Source organism: Mirounga leonina, unplaced genomic scaffold (genome assembly GCF_011800145.1).
Source record: "Mirounga leonina isolate KUSES-001 unplaced genomic scaffold, KU_Mleo_1.0 Mir_169, whole genome shotgun sequence".
Classification (NCBI taxonomy): domain Eukaryota; kingdom Metazoa; phylum Chordata; class Mammalia; order Carnivora; family Phocidae; genus Mirounga; species Mirounga leonina.
Genome location: NW_023270431.1, coordinates 22,334,419 through 22,353,163, shown reverse-complemented (window position 1 = coordinate 22,353,163; position 18,745 = coordinate 22,334,419).

The window sequence follows — 18,745 nt, the reverse complement described above, 5'->3', positions numbered from 1 at the left end:
GGGGTGTTGACCTATTTTTATTGATTTTGAGAGGGGCAGAAGGTATAATGGAGCAAATTATAGCAGAGAACTTCCCTAATTTGGGGAAGGAAACAGGCATCAAAATCCAGGAAGCACAGAGAACCCCTCTCAAAATCAATAAAAATAGGTCAACACCCCAACATCTAATAGTAAAACTTACGAGTCTCATAGACAAAGAGAAAATCCTGAAAGCAGTTCGGGAGAAGAGATATGTAACCTACAATGGTAGAAACATTAGATTGGCAACAGACCTATCCACAGAGACCTGGCAGGCCAGAAAGGACTGGCAGGATATATTCAGAGCACTAAATGAGAAAAATATGCAGCCAGGAATACTATATCCACCTAGGCTGTCATTGAAAATTGAAGGAGAGATAAAAAGCTTCCAGGACAAACAAAAACTAAAGGAATTTGCAAACACAAAACCACCCCTACAAGAAATATTGAAAGGGGTCCTTTAAGCAAAGAGAGACCCTAAAAGCAACATAGACCAGAAAGGAACATAGACAATATACAGTAACAGTCACCTTACAGGCAATACAATGGCACTAAATTCTTATCTTTCAATAGTTACCCTGAATGTAAATGGGCTCAATGACCCAATCAAAAAACACAGTCTATCAGACTGGATTAAAAAACAAGACCCATCGATATGCTGTCTGCAAGAGACTCATTTTAGACCCAAAGACACTCCCAGATTGAAAGTGAAGGGGTGGAAAACCATTTACCATGCTAATGGACACCAAAAGAAAGCTGGGGTGGCAATCCTTATATCAGACAAATTAGATTTTAAACCAAAGACTGTAATAAGAGATGAGGAAGGACACTATATCCTACTTAAAGGGTCTATCCAACAAGATCTAACAATTGTAAATATCTATGCCTGTAACATGGGAGCAGCCAATTATATAAGGCAATTAATAACAAAATCAAAGAAACACATCGACAACAATACAATAATAGTGGGGGACTTTAACACCCCCCTCACTGAAATGGACGGATCGTCTAAGCAAAAGATCAACAAGGAAATAAAGGCTTTAAATGACACACTGGACCAAATGGACTTCACAGACATATTCAGAACATTCCATCCCAAAGCAACAGAATACACATTCTTCTCTAGTCCCCATGGAACATTCTCCAGAACAGATCACATCCTAGCTCATAAATCAGGTCTCAACCGGTACCAAAAGATTGGGATCATTCCCTGCCTATTTTCAGACCACAATGGTTTGAAACTAGAACTCAATCACAAGAGGAAAGTCGGAAAGAACTCAAATACATGGAGGCTAAAGAGCATCCTATTGAGGAATGAATGGGTCAACCAGGAAATTAAAGAAGAATTTAAAAAATACATGGAAACCAATGAAAATGAAAACACAACTATTCAAAATCTTTGGGATGCAGCAAAGGCAGTCCTAAGAGGAAAGTATATAGCAATACAAGCCTTTCTCAAGAAACAAGAAAGGTCTCAAATACACAACCTAACCCTACACCTAAAGGAGCTGGAGAAAGAACAACAAATAAAGCCTAAACCCAGCAGGAAAAGAGAAATAATAAAGATCAGAGGAGAAATCAATGAAATAGAAACCAAAAGAACAGTAGAACAGATCAACGAAACTAGGAGCTGGTTCTTTGAAAGAATTAACAAGATCGATAAACCCCTGGCCAGGCTTATCAAAAAGAAAAGAGAAAGGACCCAAATCAACAAAATCATGAATGAAAGAGGAGAGATCACAACCAATACCAAAGAAATACAAACAATTATAAGAAGATATTATGAGCAACTCTATGCCAGCAAATTAGATAACCTGGAAGAAATGGATGCATTCCTAGAGATGTATCAACTACCAAAACTGAACCAGGAAGAAATAGAAAACCTGAACAGACCTATAACCACTAAGGAAATTGAAGCAGTACTCAAAAATCTCCCAACAAACAAAAGCCCAGGGCCAGATGGCTTCCCAGGGGAATTCTACCAAACATTTCAAGAAGAATTAATACCTATTCTTCTGAAACTGTTCCAAAAAGTAGAAATGGAAGGAAAACTTCCAAACTCATTTTATGAGGCCAGCATTACCTTGATCCCAAAACCAGACAAAGACCCCATCAAAAAGGAGAACTACAGACCAATATCCCTGATGAACATGGATGCAAAAATTCTCACCAAAATACTAGCCAATAGGATCCAACAGTACATTAAAAGGATTATTCACCATGACCAAGTGGGATTTATCCCTGGGCTGAAAGGTTGGTTCAACATCCGCAAATCAATCAATGTGATACAATACATTAACAAAAGAAAGAAGAACCATATGATCCTCTCAATAGATGCAGAAAAAGCATTTGACAAAGTACAGCATCCTTTCTTGATCAAAACTCTTCAGAGTATAGGCATAGAGGGTATATACCTCAATATCATAAAAGCCATCTATGAAAAACTTACAGCGAATATCATTCTCAATGGGGAAAAACTGAGAGCTTTCCCCCTAAGGTCTTAGCCACAGCAATCAGACAACAAAAAGAAATAAAAGGCATCCAAATCAGCAATGAAGAAGTCAAAGTCTCACTCTTTGAGGATGATATGATACTTTATGTGGAAAACCCCAAAGACTCCACCCCAAAACTGCCAGAACTCATACAGGAATTCAGTAAAGTGGCAGGATATAAAATCAATGCACAGAAATCAGTGGCATTTCTATACACCAACAACAAGACAGAAGAAAGAGAAATTACGGAGTCGATCCCATTTATAATTGCACCCAAAACCATAAGATACTTAGGAATAAATCTAACCAAAGAGACAAAGGATCTGTACTCAGAAAACTATAAAATACTCATGAAAGAAATTGAGGAAGACACAAAGAAATGGAAAAACGTTCCATGCTCATGGATTGGAAGAACAAATATTGTGAAGATGTCAATGCTACCTAGAGCAATCTACACATTCAATGCAATCCCCATCAAAATACCATCCACTTTTTTCAAAGAAATGGAACAAATAATCCTAAAATTTGTATGGAACCAGAAAAGACCCCGCATAGCCAGAGGAATGTTGAAAAAGAAAAGCAAAGCTGGCGGCATCACAATTCTGGACTTCCAGCTCTATTACAAAGCTGTCATCATCAAGACAGCATGGCACTGGCACAAAAACAGACACATAGATCAATGGAACAGAATAGAGAGCCCAGAAATGGGCCCTCAACTCTGTGGTCAACTAATCTTTGACAAAGCAGGAAAGAATGTCCAATGGAACAAAGACAGTCTCTTCAACAAATGGTGTTGGGAAAATTGGATAGCCACATGCAGAAGAATGAAACTGGACCATTTCCTTACACCACACACAAAAATAGACTCCAAATGGTTGAAAGACCTCAATGTGAGACAGGAGTCCATCAAAATCCTAAAGGAGAACACAGGCAGCAACCTCTTCAGCCTCAGCCACAGCAACTTCTTCCTAGAAACATCGCCAAAGGCAAGGGAAACAAGGGCAAAAATGAACTATTGGGACTTCATCAAGATAAAAAGCTTTTGCAAAGCAAAGAAAACAGTCAACAAAACCAAAAGACAACCGACAGAATGGGAGACGATATTTGCAAATGACATATCAGATAAAGGGCTAATATCCAAAATCTATAAAGAACTCATCAAACTCAACACCCAAAGAACAAAGAATCCAATCAAGAAATGGGCAGAAGACATGAACAGACATTTTTCCAAAGAAGACATCCAAATGGCCAACAGACACATGAAAAAGTGCTCAATATCGCTCGGCATCAGGGAAATCCAAATCAAAACCTCAATGAGATACCACCTTACACCAGTCAGAATGGCTAAAATTAACAAGTCAGGAAATGACAGATGTTGGCAGGGATGCAGAGAAAGGGGAACCCTCCTACACTGTTGGTGGGAATGCAAGCTGGTGCAGCCACTCTGGAAAACAGTATGGAGGTTCCTCAAAAAGTTGAAAATAGAGCTACCCTATGATCCAGCAATTGCACTACTGGGTATTTACCCCAAAGATACAAAAGTAGGGATCCGAAAGGGTACGTGCACCCCGATGTTTATAGCAGCAATGTCCACAATAGCCAAACTGTGGAAAGAGCCAAGATGTCCATCGACAGATGAATGGATAAAGAAGATGTGGTATATATATATACAATGGAATATTATGCAGCCATCAAAAGGAATGAGATCTTGCCATTTGCAACGATGTGGATGGAACTGGAGGGTATTATGCTGAGCGAAATAAGTCAATCAGAGAAAGACATGTATCATATGATCTCACTGATATGAGGAATTCTTAATTGCAGGAAACAAACTGAGGGTTGCTGGAGTGGGGGGTGGGGTGGGAGGGATGGGGTGACTGGGTGATAGACACTGGGGAGGGTATGTGCTCTGGTAAGCGCTGTGAATTGTGCAAGACTGTTGAATCTCAGAACTGTACCTCTGAAACAAATAATGCAATATATGTTAAGAAAAAAAAAAAAGAAGGTAGCGGGAGGGGAAAAATGAAGCGGGGGAAATCGGAGGGGTAGACGAACCATGAGAGACGATGGACTCTGAAAAACAAACTGAGGGTTCTAGAGGGGAGGGGGTGGGAGGATGGGTTAGCCTGGTGGTGGGTATTGAGGAGGGCACATTCTGCATGGAGCACTGGGTGTTATGCACAAACAATGAATCATGAAACACTTCATCTAAAACTAATGATGTAATGTGGGGATTAACATAAGAATTTAAAAAAAAAAAGTTAAAAAAAATGCAAATGATTTTTGTGTGTTAATTTTGTGTGTGTATTAATTTTGTATTCTGCACCTTTACTGAATTTATTTATTAGTTCTAACAGTTTTTTGGTAGAATCTTTAGGGCTTCTATATATAAAAGATCTTGTCATCTGCAAACAAGCAATTTTACATCTTCCTTTCCAATTTGGATTTCTTTTTCTTGCTTAATTGCTCTGGCTAGGACTTCTAGTACTATATTGAGCAGAAGTGGAAAGAGTGGACATGCTTATCTTTTTTCTGATCTTAAACAAGATTTTAGCTTTTCATCATTGAGTATGATATAATCTGCAGGCTTTTTCATATACACACTTTATTATATTGTGGTACATTCTTCGTATACCTAATTTTTTGAGAGTTTTTATCATGAAAAGAAGTTGAATTTTCTCAAATACCATGTCTGGACCCATTGAGATAACTTTTATGATACATAACATAATTATGTTATGTATATAACAATAAATGTTATGTATCACATTTATTAATTTGTATAGGTTGAACTATCCTGTATCCCGGGATAAATCCCACTTAATCATGGTGTATGATGCTTTTAATGTGTCTGTTGAACTCAGTTTGCTGGTATTTTGTTGAGGACTTTTGCACCATGTTATTCAGGGATATTGGCCTGTAACTTTCTTTTCTTGTGGTGTCCTTCAGTAAGGACGCCAAGAGCACACAAAGGGGAAAGGACAGTCTCTTTAATAAGGGGTGTTGGGAAAATTAGATATCCACATGCAGAAAAATTACATTATACTTTTATCTCATACCTATACAAAAATCAACTCAAAATGAATTAAACACTTAAACATAAGACCTGAAACTCTAAAACTACTAGAAGAAAATATAAGGGAAAATCTTCTGGACATTAGTCAGGGCAATGATTTTTTTGGATATGACCCCAAAACACAGGAAACAAAAGCAAAAATATATGATTGTATCAAACTAAAAAGCTTCTATATACCAAAGGAAGCAATCAGAGTAAAGAGACAACATGTGGAATAGAAGAAAATATTGCCAAACAATACATCTAATAAAGATTGATATCCAAAATATATAAGGAACTCCTACAACACAATAAGAAATAAATAAATAATCCAATAAAAGTTGGGCAAAGGACCTAAATAGAAATTTTGTGAAGGAAGACTGACAAATAGGCAACAGGTATATGAAAAAGGTCCTCAAAATTACAAATCATCAGGAATATGCAAATCAGAATCACAATGACATACCACCTCACACCTGCTAGAATGACATTATCAAAAAGACAAAAGATAAAAATTGGTGAGATGTGGAGAAAAGGAAACCCTTGTACACTACTAGTGGGAAAGTAAATTGGTATATACATTATGGAAAACAATACAGAGATTCCTCAAAAAATTAAAAATAGAACTATCATATGATCCAACAATCCCACTGTGCATATATACCAAAAGGAAATGAAATCAGTACCTCAAAGAAATAGCTCTACTCCCATGTTTATTGCAGCATTATTCACAATAGCCTAGATATGGAAATAATCTAAGTGTCCACCAACAAATGAATGGATAAAGAAAATGTGAATATATATAGAATACACACACCATGAAATACTGCTCAGCCATAAAAATTAAGGAAAGCCTGCCATTTTTAACAACAGCAATGAACCTGGAGGACACTATGCTAAATGAGACAAGCCAGACACAAAAAGATAAATACTAAATGATCTCTTATATGTTAGATTGAAAAAAGTTAAATTCATGAAAGCTGAGTAGAATGTTAGTTGCCAGGGACTTAGGGCAAGAGAAGGGAAGGAGGGGAGAAGGGGAGATGTTTGTCCAATGGTACAAAGTTTCAGTTATCATAATGAATAAGTTCTAAAGTACAGCATGGTGACTACAGTTATTAAACTATGTTTTTCACTTGAAATGCTCTAAGACAGTAAATCTTAAGGTTTTTCACAACACACACCCAAAAAAAAAAAAGGTAACTATGAGAGATGATGAATATGTTGATTAGCTTGATTGTGGTAATCATTTCATAATATATGTATTTCACAATATATGTGATTTTACAATATACATATTTCACAATGTGTATCACTTCACAATATATCTATGCATATATCAAAATATCACATTGTATACCTTGAATATATACAATTTTTATTTCTCAATAATAGCTCAATAAAGCTAGAGAGAGGAAAAGAATACAGATCTTAATGGAAGGGCCTTGTAACATCTATTTGGGTTACTCAGAATCTTGTTGCTTCCCTTCTGACTTCCTGAGTTATTAGACCAAGTACCCTGTACTGATTGAAGAAAAAGAGAAGGGAGTCAGTTGACTTGGTAGGCACAGAACTGCTAATCTAACAGAACTACTGATCTAACACTTCATCTCTCCCTCTCAACATTTGCTGAGGTTTAAAAGTCAAGGCTAAGACAGTAAGTATTTCCCTGGCACCGTGATGGCAACCAAGGCCACTGGTACCCAACCCAAGGCAAATGACAATCTATTCCTTTCTGAGACTGAAGCTTAGGATCTACTCCATTCTTTAACCAAAAGGCTGGAAATTGTCAGAACATCATTTGGGTGATGTGGAAATGAAGCAGAGTTTATCATTTGACTTGCCTAAATCAGCAGAGATGATTTATTTAGCGAACATTTATGTGGATCTTCTTATGTGGAGGGGCCTTCTTACAAGCACTGTATATATATTAAAACATTTAGTATAAGGTAACAAAACTAGGAATGAAATACAAGACCTTGGATGTATACCCAAACATTTATGATATCACAGAACTATAGATCCTAAACCAGAATAAACCTCAGAGATCATCAGTTTAGTCCCCTGCCAGCAAAAGCACTTGACACATGGAGCCACAAGAGTGAGAAGGAATATTAACTTCCTCAGGCCCCTCTGAGATGAAGTAGGAGCCAGAACTTGGGTCTTTGGCCTCTTAATGAAATGGTCCTCCCTCTACATCCAACCATTCCTTATCAATCCATAGTTTTTCAGAGTTGAAAGAAACATGTAAGATCATCTACATAGTGTTCCTCTGGGGATATCTAATTTATGTAAATTACACGTCCATCAATAACAGGTGCTCAGTGCTACCTTACTTCCACGTGTCTCTCCTACTACCCGGGAACTTACCTGGAAGTTGAGATGCAGCACTAAAAATTGCTCAACTGCACTCTAGGGACCATACTCTATGACCCCCTATATACACTACTTCCTCTGGGAAGAAGACAAAAGGCCCTCCCTTTCCCAACTTGCAATAAGACCAGGCTGGCCCTCATTCTTTGTCTGCAATAACAGAAACTATAAACAGCTTAAGAGAGACCCTTCATGAGCCAAAGCCAAGAGGCTGAGAAGAAAAACTCCTAGAATCCTCAGTGCAGGCTGGGGCTATTGGTGGAAAAAACTTCTCTAATCCAGGGCCTCTCTGGACAAAGCCCCCACGCCAACCATGACAAAGCCCTAGGATTCTCTCATCTCTGCCAACCTTGTACTCTCTACCCTGAAACCACAGGCTGTAAATAAGATGATCTTTTCATTGGGTCAGTTTCAGATAGGCATTACTGATTAGTGATGGTCCCAGATGATATGATTTTTCCTATTTATTGTTAACAATAACCACATAGCTGAAAAGGGAACTACAGGGATGATATAACAAACTTCCTTCCTTTAAATATATGTTTTATAACTGCATTAGTATTTGTAGCCTAATTAACTCCTTAAAATACTGGTATGTATAAACTGGATTATAAATTTAGCTAGAAAGAGATTTCATTAACCATATGTCATCTTTATTAAAAAATTGTGTTGTCCCCTGAATTGACTTTATTTTTTTTTAAAGATTTTATTTATTTATTTGAGAGAGAGAGCACATGAGAAGGGGGAGGGTCAGAGGGAGAAGCAGACTCCCTGCTGAGCAGGAGTCTAATGCGGGACTCGATCCCGGGACTCCAGGATCATGACCTGAGCCGAAGGCAGTCACTTAACCAACTGAGCCACCAGGTGCCCCCCTGATTTTACTTTAAAACACAAAATGAAACCAAATTTCATGTACTTGTTAAAGATGGAACCTTCTCTTCCAAAGTTTAGTGGATTCCAGCAACGAGAAATGAAAGCTTTCCTCACTGGAAAAACATAAATGTTGAGAAAAATCCCATGTGTTAGTCAGGATTCAGCCAGGAAATCAGAAAGTATTCCACGTATTTTAACCAGGCATGGATTCAATATAATTCAATTCATCTGGGTACGTATAAAACTATTGGAAAGACTAGAGGAGCAAAAGTCAGGAGGAGCTACATAAGTTTCAGGTTTGTGGCCACAAAAAGAGAGGAGGCTGCCATGCCCCCCAAATCCAAACCATGAAGTAGCTTCTCGACTTCTCACAGCTCCAACATGGGTGAAAGAGCAACCACGCACATCTGGACATCTGGCAAGCCTACTCATCAGCTCACCCAACTGCCAGAGGACAGGGGGGAAGAAATGTTTGCCCCTCTTCCGCTTTTGCAATCCCATGTGAAAGCATCTCAGTGGCAGAGCCCCACCATCCTGGAACCCTGCTACCAAAATAGCCCAAGAAACATAGTTCCCAAGCTTTCATCTGAAGCATTATAGGGGAGAATTTACAAGGGACATAGGGGTGCAAGTGCCAGTAGACAATTCTAATACTAGGATTACTCCATCAGGTAAGCAAACCTCCAAACTCCATTCTTGCCAGAAGAGAACCCTGGAATATACCTTTTGTCTCTGAGACAACTCTAAAAACGCAACTACCTTTCAACCACATGCAAATCATCTGCCCAGGCATTCTGTGACCCCAGAAGATGATATAATCTCTATGGATAAATTATGGAAAAAAATGCTCACAGCCAACATTAATACTACAGAATCCCCACCGCTAAGACCCACTCTCAAGGGAACTTTATATAAAATGTTAATAGACCATTTCCTTTAACAATAAAGATTCCCACTGAAGGAACACCAAAAAGAAAAGAGGATTCCTTTTGTGGAAGGCTAGAATCATTCTCCTCAAGGTTCTTTAGAAATATTTAGTTTTGTTTTCTGGATTATCAAATAACTTGGATCAAGATAAAATAACAAATGACTTCATAACTTTTCCAAAGGTAATGCTTTAGAAAAGTATCACATTTATTTTCAGCTTAAAGAATATTAGCTTATCCTTCTTTCTCTGGTTTTAGACTCTGAACTTGTTTCTTTCAGTTTCAGTTAAAAGTGACCTTTTAATTGGGGATTTTCCATGCATGATTCTGTTTCCAGAATAAGAGCCAAAGTTTTTCCATTTACACCAATTTAAGAAAGGGTTTCCTTTCTTCTAAAGGAATTTTTTAAAAATCATTCTAAATTTCTTATCTTTGAATCTTTCTTAGATTTAGGCTAACGAGGATAGTGATTCAGATCTGTCAGGTACAAAAGTGCTATATCTTATTATCTTATTAATTGTATCCTTCATTAAATTCTTTTAAGGATCCTTGAAATGATACAATAATAAATGCATTCTTTGGGTCTGAGAGTGCATCTTCTCCCTGATGGAATAATGAATCTGCCTCAACACCACACTAGTGACTACAAATGTATTTTTACCAGGAAACAGGTTATGCCTATGAAATCTCACACTCAACCCCAAAGCAGATATTAGATAGAAGGAAGAGTTGTTGTAGAGGTTGAGGCAGGAATGAGAGGTTTAGCGCCTGCCCTCGCAGGAGCTCTGGGGAGCATAATTTAGAATACCAAACAGTGCACACTCCTTCCTATCATCTTCAACATCCAGGTTTAGGATTATAAATGGGTGACTTGCCCTTGAAGCTGTCTAATGCTAATAGCAGGAGACCTTCCCAGGAAGGCATCTCAGAAGCAAAGGGCAGCCTGAGCTCCAAAGGAGAAATGACCATTAGATTGAGCAGACAACAGTTCTCCAATACTCCTGGTCACATACCCCCTGAGGGTTCTGGACCATGGCTGGTCAGGCCAAATTGCTTCTGCACTTCTGCAGCCAACATGTGAGAAGGGATAGCTATGATCTGATGGCTACGTTATGCTAGCTTGCTCAGCCCACCTTGAGTCAAGGCATTGGCAGATCTGGCCTTAGCTGCCAGCCATGCCTACAGACCATTGGGAATCGAGGCCCTGTGGAAACCTGGCTCAGTATGAACAAAATGATAGATTTGGTCCTTTAATCATTATTTATAAGCTACTACTTTGTATAGTTCTTAGTATGTGCTTGCTGCATAAAGGCGGGATCTATGACCTTGTGTAAGTTAATTAACCTCTCTAAGCCTATTTCTTCACCTGCAAACCAGGAAGATAACAATGGTAAGTACCTTATATATTTACTGTATGCCTTACATGAAATAATGCAAATAAAATGCTTAACAGACACTATCACACAATAAGCACTCAATCAGTAAGAGTGATTTAGTATTTTTATCATATAGAATTTGTTTCTTTCTCACATCTATTACTTATTTCTTTAGGAAGTTTTTGGATGTGGGGAGGAGAGATATGAGAAATACCATACAAACAATTTCTCTGATGGAAAGTCACAAGTTGAGATATATTAAGGAAGCAACCTTAATATTGGAATAGCCTTTTACCAAGATAAAACCAGTCAATTTTGGTTGATACACAATTTGATGGACTTTATGAAAGAGTTATTACATAAGTCTAATTATCTAAACTTCCATGTTGTGTGGTCAGATATGTACTAGTAATTGGCATGACACGCTAGGGTCTCTACTCTCTTAAAAGTAAATAGAGAAATTATTACAACCAGAAGTACCTTTTCTTGTCCTTGCCCCTGCAAAATAAGGTGCCCAGCCCATTATATGGCTCCCTTCCTCCCCCAGGCCTAGAGCTTTTCTCAGTGGTAATGGTGTTAAATCTTTATTATCTTGTGTCTTAGAAATGGCTGTTAAACTTCAAAACAAAGTGTAAATACTTCAGGGAGATCATTTTCAGCTGATACCTATCTAGCCATTTATTTCACAAGAGATTAGCCATATCAAATTCTTGAGAAGACAAATATTGTAACGTATTTTTACATGGAACCTTTCCTCTGTGACTATCAAAGAAATCCATAGCATTTCCCAGGGGCAAAGATTATTTCCTTCTTTCACATCCGGCTCAGGAGCTAAATGACTTACCTGAGGTCATACAAATCATATTGTAAGACCAGAAATAAGAACCCGCTTTGGATTCCCACCCCATGGCTCTCTCCATCAAGTATCTTAATTGGTTCTTCACATAATGAAATGGATGGAAGTGGGGGCATGCTGAGTTATTACTGAACAATCTTTCAAACCCCAGTTTGAAAAGATACAGGATACATGTGGATGTAGAAAGATAGAAGCTGCCTTACAGAATTAAAGCCAAATATTAGAAATTTTGACATTTTAAAATTGTAATCTAAATATTTGTTAAGCAAAAGTTCCACCATTAGAGTTAGTATATACCTTCTTAAGATTATAACTTTGAAAGATAGCCCTCATATGGTTTGTTTATATATATCCATATATATAAGGTTTATATATAAGGTTTATATATATGGATATATATATACAAAGAATTGAAGAATATATATAAATATAGTAAATTGCACTTGTACTGTAGGATTCCATATCCCCTGCTCTTGTCCCCAATCACATTTTCTTTCTAAATTAATTACTAAAGCCCCCTAATTTCACAGCATGTGAGTGAAATATTTAATGACCTCTTTTTCAAAGTCAAAAGATCACTCAGAACAGGGGGAGAGTTTTGCCACCCTATAGTTGCTCTTCTATTCGAAACAAATGATAAGGGTTAACGGTAAATCTGTGAGTCACAGACTAATGCTCCCAAACATATCAACCCATACCTTTAGAATCTAAAATTAAACCAAGCACCAAACTCTGAAATACTCTTGACGTCAATGGAAGGCACAGTAGTCAACTGAAATCACTTTATAGCCCTCCTGTAACTGCCTCACAGATAAACCTGCACTGTGGTCTTTCATGTCAGGACCATAAAAATACCCCTCTAGACTTCAGAGGCAGTCACCTGTTAACGACACAATACAATAAGTAGACTATGACTTATATGACCAGCCATGGGCAATATATATAAAACCTCATGCTCTGAATATAAAATAAATTATGTAGAGACACCTAGAGAAAAATTTTATTTCTCTTGTTAAATTTGCATTAGTTGTTTTTAAGGAATTTCAGTTTGAAACTAAACTACTGAAAAATATCCTCTAAACTAAGAGTCCATACAATTTGGTAAAAATTCAATAAAATCATTCCAATTGTTTGAATATCTAGCTAACTATAGCCGCCTTCTGTTTATCTTGGTTTCTAAAAACATAGTCTGAAGTCACTTGTCACAAGCTAATGTCACTAGCCATCTTTCCATCTGGAATTTAACAGCAACCACAGTACCTCTTGATTGGGAGGCTTTTTCCTCTCTCTAGTTACACTTAAAATAACTACACTTGCAGGCAAGAGTGATTAACTCAGTGGAAAGGGAAAAGGGCCCCAACTTTTGTACATTCCTGGCCTATTAAAATCTTAAACCTAGGGGCGCCTGGGTGGCTCAGTCGTTAAGCGTCTGCCTTCGGCTCAGGTCATGATCTCAGGGTCCTGGGATCAAGCCCCGCATCGGGCTCCCTGCTCCACCGGAAGCCTGCTTCTCCCTCTCCCACTCCCCCTGCTTGTGTTCCCTCTCTCAGTGCCTCTCTCTGTCAAATAAATAAATAAAATCTTTAAAAAAAAAAAATCTTAAACCTAGAATCAGTCTAGAAATCCCATGTGGACAGATCCTTTGGCACACCTGATAGAGCTCATCGATCTGAGATCTCATGAGATCTTCCCCCACTGAAGTCGTGTCCAAAGACCGAATAGAGATACACACTTTATTTGTGTGTGAGCAGAATTATGGCTGTATAACTCACCAACTTTGGAGCAGAACCATAATTCATGGTGTTTTAGTCAGAACAAACAAGAATAAAGAAATATTATTTCACCATGGAGCACTGAGTAGAAAAGAAATAGAAATATTAACCAACCTGACATCTCTGTACTATAATATATCCAGTTTATGTTCTGTGTGAAAGATTATAATGCTTTTAAGGTATCAAAATAGGGGCACCTGGATGGCTCAGTCGGTTAAGCAGCTGCCTTTGGCTCAGGTCATGATCCTGGGGTCCTGGGATCAAGACCCACGTCCGGCTCCCTGCTCAGCAGAGAGCCTGCTTCTCCTCTCCCTCTGCCTGCCACTCTGCCTACTTGTGCTCTCTATCTCTCTGTCAAATAAATAAATAAAATCTTTTTTTTTTTTAAAAAAAGGTATCAAAATAGATTGTGCAGACAGGTGGTGCCTTGGAGGTTCTACCTGGTGGCTGGTATTATTGGGGGGAGGGGAGACTATACACACAACAAAGTGGATTTATAAGGTCTAGAAATTGCCTAATCCAATATAATGGGAGCAGTTAGTAGAATGATGTAGGCTGAGTGAATTTAGGTGTATGAATAGCAGTCCAGTTAACACAAGGAAATTATTCTCAGTGAAAGGTAGACAAAATGTTAGACCGTTTCTACCTTCTATTGTATTACATAGGTATGGACTTCAAATTTCAGAGCAGTTGACTTGTATTGCCCAAGTCAAAATAAACTCTGTCTGGGCAAATTCTCTTGTAAAGATTGGTTCTGAGCTCACAGGTGTGTGTGTGTGTGTGTGTGTGTGTACGTGTACACACTTAAAAATAACTTGGATCCCTTGCCTACTAGACCTATCTAGTAAGAAGTTGCTATGACTTATGTCAAAGAGGTTACTGCCTGTGTTCTCCTCTAGGATTTTGATGGTTTCCTGTCTCACATTTAGGTCTTTCATCCATTTTTAATTTGTGTATAATCTAAGAAAGTGTTCCAGTTTCTTGCTTTTGCATGTTGCTATCCAGTTTTCCCAGCACCATTTGTTGAACAGACTTTTTTCCTTTGGATATTCTTTCCCACTCTGTTGAAGATTAGTTGGCCATATGGCTGTGGGTTCATTTCTGGGTTTTCTATTCTGTTCTATTGATCTGTGTGTCTGTCTTGATGACTACAGCTTTGTAATATAGCTTGAAGTCTGGAATTGTGATGCCTCCAGCTTTGCTTTTCAAGATTGCTTTGGCTATTTGGGTCTTTTCTAGTTCCATACAATTTTAGGATTGTTTGTTCTAGCTCTGTGAAAAATGCTGGTGGCATTTTGATAGGGATTGCATTAAATGTGTACATTGCTTTGGGTCATATAGACATTTTAACAATATTTGTTCTTTCAATCTATGAGCATGGAATATTTTTCCATTTCTTTGTGACATCTTCAATTTCTTTCACAAGTGTTCTACAGTTTTCAGAGTACAGATCTTTTACTTCTTTGGTTAGGTTTATTCCTAGGTATCTTATGGTTTTTGGTGCAATTGTAAATGGAATAAATTTCTTGATTTCTTTTTCTGCTGCTTCATTATTGGTGTATAGATATGCAACAGATTTCTGTGCACTGATTTTGTATCCTGCAACTTTACTGAATTCATGAATCAGTTCTAGCAATTTTGGGTGGAGTCTCTGGGGTTTTCTACATATATATCATGTTATCTGCGAAAAGCAAAAAGATCTATTGGGACTTCATCAAGATAAAAAGCTTCTGCACACTGAAGGAAACAATCAACAAAACTAAAAGGCAACCTACAGAATGGGAGAAGATATTTGCCAATGACATATCTGATAAAGGGTTAGTATCCCAAATCTATAAAGAACTTATCAAACTCAACACCCAAAACACAAATAATCCAGTTAAAAAGTAGGCAGAAGATATGGATAGACTTTTTTCCAAAGAAGACATACAGATGGCTAACAGACACATGAAAAGATCCTCAACATCACTCATCATCAGGGGAATACAAATCAAAACTACAATGAGCTATCACCTCACACCTGTTAGAATGGCTAAGATTAGGAACACAGGAAACAACAGATGTTAGTGTGGATGCTGAGTAAGGGGAACCTTCTCACACTGTTGGTGGGAATGCAAACTGGTGCAGCCATTCTGGAAAACAGCACAGAGATTCCTCAAAAAGTTAAAAATAGGTGTGTCTGGGTGGCTCAGTCAGTTAAGCATCTGCCTTCAGCCCTGGTCATGATCCCAGGGTCTTGGGATCGAGTTCCACATGAGAGTCCCTGCTCAGTGGGGAGCCTGCTTCTCCCTCTGCCCCTCCCCCTGCTCATTTTTTCTCTAATATTTTTTTTAAAAAGTTAAAAACAGAACTACCCTATGACCCAGTAATTGCACTACTAGGTATTTACCCAAAAGATACAAAAATACTGATTCAAAGGGACACATGAACCCCAATATTTTTAGCAGCATTATTTACTATAGCCAAATTATGAAAAGAGCCCAAATGTCCATCAACTGACGGATGGATACAGAAGTTGTGAGATATATATATATATATTATTCATATAATGGAATATTGCTCAGCCATCCAAAAGAATGAAATCTTGCCATTTGCAACAATGTGAATGGAGCTGAAGTGTATTATGCTAAGCAAACTAAGTCAGTCAGAGAAAGACAAATACCATATGATTTCACTCATATGTGGAATTTAAGAAACAAAGCAGATGAACATAGGAGGGGGGGAAACAGAGGGAAGCAAATCATAAGAGACTCTTAACTATAAAGAACAAACTGAGAGTCACTGGAGGGGAGGTGGGTGGGAGATGGGATAAATGGGTGATGGGGATTAAGGAGGGCACTTGTGCTGAGCACTGGATCTTATATGTATGTGATGAATCATGATATTACACTATTTGTTAAGTAATTAGAATTTAAATAAAAACTCAAAACAAAAGACTTTCATAAAGCTGAAAAAAATCAATTTTTCATAAAAGAAGAAACACTATCTCAGAAAAAAGAGTAAGAGTTTAAATTGAATAACCATGAAAAATCACTACAAAAAAATAAAAAGAAATGAAACAGATGAACATGGGGTTGGGGGTTGGAAGGAGAAAAGCAAACCATAAAAGAGACTCTTAACTATAAAGAACTGAGGGTTGCTTGAGGGGAGGTTGGTGGGGGTTGGACTAAATGGGTGATGGATATTAAGGAGGGCATTTGTTGTGATGAGCACTGGGTGTTATATGTAAGTGATGAATTACTAAATTCTACTCCTGAAACTAATATTACACTATATGTTAACTAACTGAAATTCAAATAAAAACTTGAAACAAAAAATAACTTGTAAAATTACACTGTTGATAGCAGGGACGACATCATGCCTTTTCTGCTCTGTTTTTATTCTTCAGCTATTTTTCTCTAAGATACTTTGACTTTCTTCTATCAATTGGTAGTATCTGTTAAATGTTTTGTGGCTATTTTTGTCAATCCGTATTTTGTCCTTTGACACTTGTGGGCAGTTTTTTAATTAAAATTCTCTCAGTATCATTTACTCAACCCAAAATTTAAAAGCACAATTTTAATGTAGTCAAATCTGTACATTTTTATTTCCGTCTTCCCTTGCACATGGTTAAACTTTTGCCTAAATTATTTTTGAATATTTTTACTATGTGTCTTCAATTATATAGCTTTAAACTGGAATTTATTTTTGTTGCATGAAGTGTAAAAAAAAAAAAAAAACCTAAGAACATGAAAAGATGTTCACCATCCTAATGTCACCAAAAGGAAAACTATAGCAATGTGACACACCATTTTGTTCAAATTTGGCAAAAATCACCCTGCTAGTTAGCATATATGCAAGTATGGCTGATAGGCCTGTGATCTGCTATAGCCTTTGGAAATACAATCTGACAATATGTTTCATTTTGGGAATCTGACACTTTATATTTGAGAAAGCACTGATATATAAAATTCTTTAAGGAAAGTTTCAAGCAACACTGATTTTTGTTTTGTTTTTGTTTTGTTTTTTGGGGACCAGGCACTGAGGTTCTTTTTTTTATTATTATTATTATTAAAGTTTACTAATTTTTTATTTTAATTCCAGTGTAGTTAACATAGTGTTGTATTAGCTTTAGGTGTGCGATATAGTGACTCAACAATTCTATATTACTCAGTGCTCCTCAAGATAAGTGTACTAGTAATTGCCTTCACCTATTTCACCCATCCTCCCACCCACCTCCCCACTGGAAACCCTGTTTGTTCTCTGTAGTTAAGAGTCTGTTTTTTTGGTTTGTCTCTTTATTTTCCTTTGTTCATTTGTTTTGTTTCTTAAATTCCACATATGAATGAAATCATATGGTATTTGTCTTTCTCTGGCTTATTTTGCTTAGCATTATATCTTTAGATCCATTTGTGGTATTGCAAATGGCAAGATTTCATTCTTTTTTATGGCTGAATAATGTTCCATTATTTTCTTTATCCATTCATCTATCACATCTTCTCTATCCATTCATCTATCGATGGACACTAAGGCTGCTTCCATAATTCAGCTATTGTAAATAATACTGCAATAAACATAGGGGTGTGTATATCCCTTCCAATTAGTGTTTTCATATTCTTTGGGTAAATATCCAGTAATCAAGGAGCACTGTTTCATAACAATAAAAATCATCTGTGTGTTTGTCATCTGAGAGGACTTGTGTGCCCTCAGTTATTCCAGAGACAGAAATGAGGGAACAGGGAGAAAGAGACTATTGAAAAGCCATAATAAGAGTAGAATTTGATCACCTCTGAGAGCAATAAGCCCTTGATTCTGCCACCTGAATAACTTACAAAATTGTCCACTGAGGTTGGAGATGGGAGCATGACCATCAGAGAAGCTCCAGAAAGAAAAAAAAATAGCAAAGAAACTCAAGGCACATGCTTGAAGCAACATGCTATCAGCTTAAGCTGATTCTGCATTTGCATGGAATCATCCACTTCAAGTGAGGGTGACATCAGAGGTGGCCTGAGGGGACATGTTATG